The 8,751-nt window shown below is 41.8% G+C and overlaps 1 long non-coding RNA gene across 1 annotated transcript; it reads right to left on the bottom strand.

The window, feature by feature from the left end:
* Positions 1–508: 508 nt before the first annotated feature.
* Positions 509–1,947, bottom strand: LOC117558833. The gene is made up of 3 exons (XR_004570881.1): positions 1,826–1,947; positions 1,397–1,457; positions 509–824 (listed from the first exon to the last, which is right to left on the bottom strand). It is a non-coding gene; the product is annotated as an uncharacterized LOC117558833 (long non-coding RNA).
* Between the last annotated feature and the right edge of the window lie 6,804 nt (positions 1,948–8,751).

Below are 8,751 nucleotides of genomic sequence, written 5' to 3'. Positions count from 1 at the left end.
AGTGCTAATTGAAATTACAATTGACTTTAAGTGGAAACATTATTTGGAGATGTGGTCTCTCCACAGACTCACAGGGAGCTGGACAGCAGCAGAGGTTGCAGCAGTATTTCATCATCGCTCGAGTGTGTGAGACTAAAGCTCACTGCTTGTGATCCAATGAAAACAGGTGTGTGTGGACTGAGGTCTGTGAGTGAGAGAAGCAGGAGGCTGCTGGGGATTCATTGAGCCTCCCAGCTTCATTATATCCTGGTCACTGCGTTTCAAATCTGAGCCGCGACACAGCAGCAGGTCGGGGCATTCCTCAGATTTCGAAAAGGCTATCACTGCTCGGATAGACTCCAACAGATCTATTTCAGTCTAATATTTTAGGTGTAATTATGATATTTGATTTACTCGTATCAAGTCGAGATGCAACAAGGAAAATAGTCAACTAGAAAACTGTTTTTATTCATTTGCAGGACATTTCCTGGTCTTTCTGAACATGTAAAATGATATTTCTGCACGCAAAACTGAAATTCTGGTTAAAGATAGACATTTTTTGTTTTTTAAAACAAACTTCATCTCAGTTTTATCTTACATGGGGTTGAGAAGCTAGTAAATGACTTTGTATTCCTATTTTTGTCTATAAAATAGGACAATAAGTAAGGTGATAGCTTCAGATTTACTATGCAGCCACCAGGATGTTGACCTTAAAAGTCCCTGCTCTGTGAGATCCATCTCAGTGTCTCTGCTCCTCTTACCTGGAACTGATGGCTCCACGGCTCCTGGAGACGGCGGCATGGCAGCCGTCCATCTTCAGCAGATTATCCGCCACAGTGCCTCGTCTGTTTGGAGCCAGAAGATGTGAGACTTTCTGTTAAACATCAAGCTAAACCATCGCATCACCGTGGAGACCGCATTGTGTTGGTCATTCAAATGATCCAAGAGGACGAACATCAAATGGACCGTGAAGCCGTGATGTTCTGTCATGAAGCTTTAGTGCTGTCCGAGCGGGCCGCTGGATTTATGATGGTGACATTTGACATATAGGCGACAGGATACTTAACTGAACAGATCGTAATGTTAAACGTTTGTCTCTAATGCTACACTGTGTTGTAAACTGTGACAAGTCTATTAATAAGACGCTGTGGCTTATTTTAAGCTTACATTGTGGAGTGTCCTTTGGCGGAAATCTTTTCTTTGTCTTTTATTATACCTATACTTAGTCTTTATGTCACATAAAACTCAACATTTTCCTTTACATTTATTATAATTTAGGTCTCAGAAAACAGCACAATCAAGTATTTGGCATCTATGATTTCTTGACAAGTTGAATATCAACAATGTTTACACAATCTTCAGTGTATGTCTGTAAATGATGACAAATACAACAGCAGTCCATCATCAATCAATTTACCTTCTTCATCTTTGGAGGTCAAATCTGCATTGTCTGAGTCCAGGTTTCCAGATGACCGCTACTAAACATTTCAGAAAGACACAAGAGTTGGACATGATTAACATGACTATACAATGAATTCAATTAAACAGTGTCAACAAAGCGGTAGTAGTGTGATTTTTACAGGTGTGTCTAATTCATAATCAAGCTTCACTAAGCTGATAATAAAACTTTAAGTCAATACAAATGGAATTACAAAAGTTTCAGCCAACAGTATCACACATGGACTTTATAAACACATGGCTAAATATAAAGCTTCACGCCAACACTCATCCTCCTTATCTGGAAAAAAATCTCACTACTTCATGCTCTCACACTGAGAAGTTTTCCATGTGGTGGCCTTTTAAAAACAACAAACTATTTGACATTGAAACTCCACCAAAAACTCACTAAAGTGCCGCTGCAGCTTCCTCCACATCTTAGGTGTTAATGCAACCCTCTGCTATGTTGTTTACATTTTTATTTTCGCAAAAAAATCAATAAAAAAGCCACTTCCTGAAAACGTCTCTTGAATGTCACCATTTGGAGAGTTTCTATGCTCATTGGCTAACCATGCCATGTGGCCTAGCCAATGAAAGATGGTGACAGGATTGATTGACAGCTAATGCAGCCAATGACTGACACAAGCATGAGCTAAATGCAGCTTTCAAATTGAGTTCTTGTTTTTTTTACACTCTGTGGCTTGAGACAGAAAGACTGATGGCCCTATTTCTTGTAAAGAATGATGAATTGTGTGTTTTTGCATTCCAACGTCTTGTTTAAAGGTCATGTCATGCTTATCCAGTTATAACCCGTCCCCTTGCGTGTTATGAAGGTGTTTATGCATGTAAACGGTCTGCAAAGTCACAAACTCTCAAAGTACACCTTGTAGCGAGTAAAACTCTAACACAGAAAATACCTGTCTATGCTGCCCCAGAACGCCTCGTTGGAGATTTCTCTTTTTTTTTTCCTCCACCAATCCGTGGAGCCACACACACACACACACACACACACACACACACACACACACACACACACACACACACACACACACACACACACACACACACACACACACACACACACACACTCTCTCTCCAGCGGCGAAACTGTGACGAGCTGGGGGGGGGGGGGGGGTGCTAGTGGAAATGAACCCAGCTCACACTGTCCGCTCCTCGCAGCAGCGAGCCGCGCAACGTCCCGCCAACAAGGCACCCAGACCCATGATGCAGCATTCTCATCTGTTTGTCATTACTGGTGTCATTTTCTGGTTGCTAACGCCATTGTAATGTCACATAATCTGATGTTCCGCTGTAACGGTGGTGGACTGATCAGGGGCCTCATTTATAAAGGGATATACGCTCAAAAAATGGCCTACGCCAGTTTCTACGCTATGTTTGCGATTTATAAAATACTAACTTGACGGGAAAATGTGCGGTCCTCCACGCAAACTCTAACCCATGCGTACGCACTAAGCACAACAACGGGAGAGACGAGAAACTGCGACACCGTTGGCAGAAGGAAGAATGGAGAGAAATATGTGGAAATAATAGGCTACCATAAATAAAACGTTACCTCTCATTTATCATATATGAAGAATTCATTTTCAAACATTGATTAAAGCCAATCTTAAAATGATTTAACAAACGCCTGTTTGAGACTCCTCAGTGCACACAAAAACATAACTTGGAGAAATAAATAAATACGGAAATGTTATTTAAAACCACCTCGAATATGTTGTGTTAATGTTATGAAATGTTTTCTCATAAATGATGCGGTAAGCAGGAGGACAGAATTACGTCTAAACTGACGCCGTTTTGCATTTCTATAGGTTACGAGCATGGTTATACTATCACGTTTAATCGTGTTTTATGCCGTTTGCCAAGACTTGATAAGTCGGTCGTAAAACACAGGAGGTACGGAAACTAAGAACACCATATGTGGTCAATTGTACAGCTAATATAACACAACACATAGTTGTATTTCCTTTAACTGGTGGATATAGAGTTGCTGCGGGGGGGCGGGGTTGAGATGCACAGGCATCCATGGGTGCAACAAGCAGTGAAGTGAAAAGTAATGTACACAATCTACAGAATAAAATATAGAATGAATTGAATGATGAATAAACAGTGAGGGGTATGAATACACTAGATATCAGCCTGTGAGCAGTATGAACAGTGTGTATGAATATGCTAAGATATATAAAGTATGAAAACGGTAAGCAATGCAAGTATAGTATAAAATATATAGATATTAATGTCATGATGATAAACATTGTGGAACAATGATGAAAAATGGGAATAGATGTGGCGACGTAAAACTGACACAAAACAACAACAAACTTTTGCTGAGCCAATTGGAGAGTTTCATCAGCAGCACGGGGTAAAAACCAGCTCGAGATACCAGCGAGTCGTTTCCATGGATGTATAATAAGAACTGGATACAGCGTGGGAGGCGGGGCCTCATTCATTCCTATGAGAGTTGCTCATTAGCCATGATGATAAAATGGCCCAACTTTTTAGAGAGCGAAACGTCACATATTACCCGGCATGCCTGAGAAGTACCCGTATGTGCGCTCATAGCGCATGCGCAACTTTAACCAAAATGCTCGTTCACATCAAGCACGTCAATTTGCGTACACGTAACAGCACCGCACGTTCATGACAGCATGGTAATGATTTGTTATTATGATGGATTTGATATTAACGAGGCGGCAGCTAGCGGCTAGCTAGTAATTATGCTAATGTACACATCAATCAATCAATCAATCAATGTTTATTTATATAGCCCAATATCACAAATGTTACATTTGTCTCATCAATCGTTATGTACTTATATTACGCTGTAACAGGATCTAGTGATATCCAACAGAGCTTCATTTAGCATGAAAGAATGATTGCACTGTATATATATATATATATATACTTATAATAATAAGTAATATTAACTTTATTTAATACAACATTTACGGTACAAGATTTTATCATACAGCCCATGTAGTATGATAATGAATTACAGCAAACATGTGCAATATATCCATTATTACAGCTCCGTGGGATGGCAGTAAGACGATATGGGTCCGTTCGTATTGTGCATCCATGGGTAAAGTTAAACGCAACTCACATTGGTTTCTCAAACAGCATCTCTGTAAACTACGTGTATTGTAGCCTATTCACTGAATTTCACTCTCTGCCTTTAACGGCTCGTTGTAGCTCCAATAGCTCCAGCCCCCACCCTCCCTGTGAGCACAGTGTGCTCTGATTGGTCGGGACACGTAACATGAACGTGCCGGGCGGCGCGGTCCCGTGGGTTAGATGCGCGTTCATAATGCAGAGGGAAATAACTCTCAGAATAACGTTATTAGCACATTATTACAACTTGAGGAACGAATGTTTTTAATAAGGGCTATACAAGTGTTCATACTGGGTAGTTTATTTAGTTTAAAAAAAATTATCCAACGATTTACAGACCACTCTTTCCCAATGTAAGTCAATGGGAAAAAGTGTTTCCGGGCCTGGCAACCAAACGGAAGTGTAGTACCGCCGTTTGGCCAGCACGAATATTTTCATCTGAGTCCGGCGCACTTCCTGGGGGCTTGGGTCGTTTCCCATCAAACATTTCGCTTCCGCAGCCCGTGGAGAGGAACTGCGCCGCCTCGCCACGCCTCGCCACGCCTCGCCACGCCTCGCCACGCCTCGCTCTCAAGGCTGCGGGCGTCTTTGTCCCGCGAAATTTCAACGTCTCATGTAGGCGAGCCTCCAGAGCAAGTCGGACAAAATGACTAACCATCATGCAACGCACTAGCAAGACGTTGATCGCAACTGAGCAGGTCTCGCTTGTCTCAAACAAGCCTACTGCCTGAGGAAGGCTATGTGTATTTTTTTTGTCATTAACCTTTTTCGGACCACTTATTTATTTATTTTGGTGACGATCCGACCTCCATGCTGCTACTCTGGTTCAAACTGCATCCACCAAACAATATGATTTATCTCAACCTCCCCAAAATAACCAAAATCTTGCATGGTGTGTCTTTTTTAGCTGTTCTGTCGTCATTTCCTGCTATCTTCTTCATAAAGTCAGTCAAAATGAATAAATGAATGGGCGTTTCGTGAAGCCCGCAAAAGCTGCACCGCATTTCGAGTCGATTGTGATTTATAAAGGGAAAACGGCGTAGGAAGTGCTGTACGCACTTTCCTCACCGGTACGCAATGTTTGGTGAATCGGAAAATGTCGGAACATTTCTGTACCTATTTTTTGGATTTCTACTACGTAAGCAACCTTCCCACGTGAATCCTATGCACAGCGTTATAAATGAGGCCCCAGAACAGTGGGCAAGCTGACCAATCAGAGCACAGTGAGGGGGGGCAGGAGCTCCAACAAGCGATGGGAGCGAACAACGAGCCCTGATAGATCTCGCGAGAATGTGTATAAATATAGATACATTTTCATAACAAAACAATGGGGTTGCTAAGCCGTTGCTAGGCCAATTGTTGGAGTTGCTATAGCAACTCCAAGCTACCCCCTGGCGCCACACAGTGTGTGGTTAACACGTAGCAGCCTGCAGTCACAAGCTGTTCTGATGAAGGTAAACACAGCGAAGGCGGTGCGTAAAAAGGCACATCTTTACCCGCTGGTGCTTTACTTCTCAGAGGCGGAGTTACACGTCCCGCTGCCTCCTGATGCTGCAGCCATTTCATGAAGTGAATGAGGTTTTCCTTCTATAAAACAGCTGCGGGCAGCAGATACAGTGAGAGTCCCGGACATGAATTCATAGATCAAGGCAGACTGGTTTACTCTCCTGTTTTGCCAATCCGGTGCTTAAACAGATAGCTCTACACCCCTGGCCGACATGTCCTTAAAATGAAGTCCGAGTTTGAAATATATCTCAAATAATGTATGCACTGCCATTTCCCATGCACATAAACATAACAGTCTGCAATTAAACAGTTGTCTCCTGTGCGCTCCTCTTCCTACTTGGCGCACCGGTAACTTTCTCGTGCGCACGAGAGGCTGAGACCCTAGGCTATACAGGATCCGCCGAATCCCTCGGAACATCATAAAAGCCATTTTTAACAGTTTTCTAGTGAAAGTTTAACCAGGCTACTGGATGAAATAATATGACTGGTATAGGTGCAAAAATTAAACGCTTTTTGAAAAAATATTATGATAAAATATTTGTATATATTTATAATTCTGCAAATATTACGATAAACTCACAGCTATTTCGCGGCCCGGCAGTAACACTTCCGCGGCCCGGTACCGGTCCGCGGACCGGGGGTTGGGAACCCCTGCTATACAGAGATGCTGTATGAGAAACGTGAGTTTGGAAAATTGCACAATATAAATATATTCTAGAGATTCTAGATCTCAACAATGGAATTATGATCAGTAGAAATGGCCATGACATTGGGACCTTTAAGAATCAAAGGTAGTCGACCACATGGGTTTAAATAAACGAAGATAAATACAACATAGGCCTATGTTGGTCATTCTGATGGACTGGTAAACACAACACAATTTGAGGCACCAAAAGACCGAAACTGATAACTCACCGACAGGTGAGTTATCAGTTTCTGTCAGAATATGTGTAGACTTTCTGCGCTCCTGATGTCAATGGGGAGCATTTCCCACCATTTTGGAGCCAGGGTAGCAAACTAGTATGTTTTTGTTGACGGAAAGTAATTTTAATAGTTTTCCGAGATTTCATTAAATTGAAGATGCCCCAATACAACATGGAGTTCTTCAAGTGTTCAGAATAAATGGAAATGGAAAGAACGGAAATTCTTTGACAATTGGTTTCACTTGATCTGCTGATGAAGATATTTTGAATTTCCTTCTAAGGTTCAGAATAGCTTCTACCGGAACTTCTATTTTAATGACAAAAAATAAACTTTTCAGACAATGTTTTGCAGCTTCTACTTTATCCAGGACTGTTTCATTGTAACGCTCAGATCCAAAGCCCCCCACACTCTGACCAGGGCTCGCAATTAACGATGTCCCGATGTCCCGGGGACCATAAAAATTCCTACTGGGACACAAATCTATTTTGTCTGGGACTATTTCGGGACAGTGAAAAAAAAATGAAAAGTAAACTTCAAAATGGGTGTTATTTGCAAAGTCATTGGGCTGTCAAATCATAGAATGCATTCTACGTCATCCACTCTGCTGCTGACTGCTGCTAGTAGGGGTGGGCGATACCACAAAATCTGGATTCGATCCGATACCAAGTATTTCAGGGCCAGTATCGCCGATACCGATATCGATACCGATACTTTTTTTTAATGAAAAGCGTCTTATGTACTTTCATATAGGGGAGAGCTGCATGACATGATTTTTGAGCTGAAATCATCATAAATAGACTAAATCTGAATTCATTTTCATGAATAAAGACAGGACAGTTTTTATAGACAAATACACGTTTTACTTTTGCAAATTTAAAGTGCAAACATGAAAAATAACAATACAAAGTGGCCAAAGTAGCGAACTGTCTTCTTGCACACATCACAGTTCGCTAAGTTTTAATTGCCAGTTGTGAAATTGCTCCACACAACGCTGCTCTTTCTCTCAGCCATCATGCGCGTGTGTGTGTTGCACTCGCGAGTCGCTGGCTGCTGCTGCCCTGCCCTGCTGGCTGCTGTCAGTCAGCTTGATAATCGGCGTTCAGGCAGGGAGCCTCGAGGAGAAGTGGAGAGAGAAGAAAAGAGCATATACTTGTGTTCGTCTGCACATAGTTTTTTTGAAGAAATTGACGAGTAGAGGAGACGAGAACAAAAGTATAACAGTATCGATCCTATTGGCTCTAGTATCGATATTTTGAAACGTAACGTAATATCGGAAAGTATCGATATTTTGGGATCGATCCGCCCACCCCTAGCTGCTAGACTCGCGCCAATGCAACGGTCACGACAGTTAAAAAAAGTAGAAAAAAATGCTGAGGTGGTTGAATAAACAGCCCCCTGATGCAAGCCCCAATTCTGTCGACTCCCGAAACAAAAACATCCCAAGTCCTGGTCATGATGCATCGTCTTCCACTGTGGTAAGTTAGTTGTCTTAAGTGTCAATGTTAGTTAGCGCTAACTAACGCTAGCAACTGAAGTGTCCCTTACAATGCATACAAACGTCCTAAAATGCGGTGTCATGTTCTTTTGAAGTTTGTGAAAATGATGTGAAATACAGTTGATCAGAATAAGAGGTGTAGCCGATCATTTTTGTATTTTCTTTGTCAGCCAGTCAGTGACCTGGCTAGAATCTTTAGCTGCAAAAACGTAAGGCATTTAGCTAATCATTTAGCTTTTCATCTTTTTTTAGTGTTTTAGTTTTTTTGGGTCAAGAACGTC

This window comes from Gymnodraco acuticeps, unplaced genomic scaffold (genome assembly GCF_902827175.1).
Source record: "Gymnodraco acuticeps unplaced genomic scaffold, fGymAcu1.1, whole genome shotgun sequence".
Taxonomy (NCBI): domain Eukaryota; kingdom Metazoa; phylum Chordata; class Actinopteri; order Perciformes; family Bathydraconidae; genus Gymnodraco; species Gymnodraco acuticeps.
This window is presented reverse-complemented; position numbering and strand designations above follow the sequence as displayed.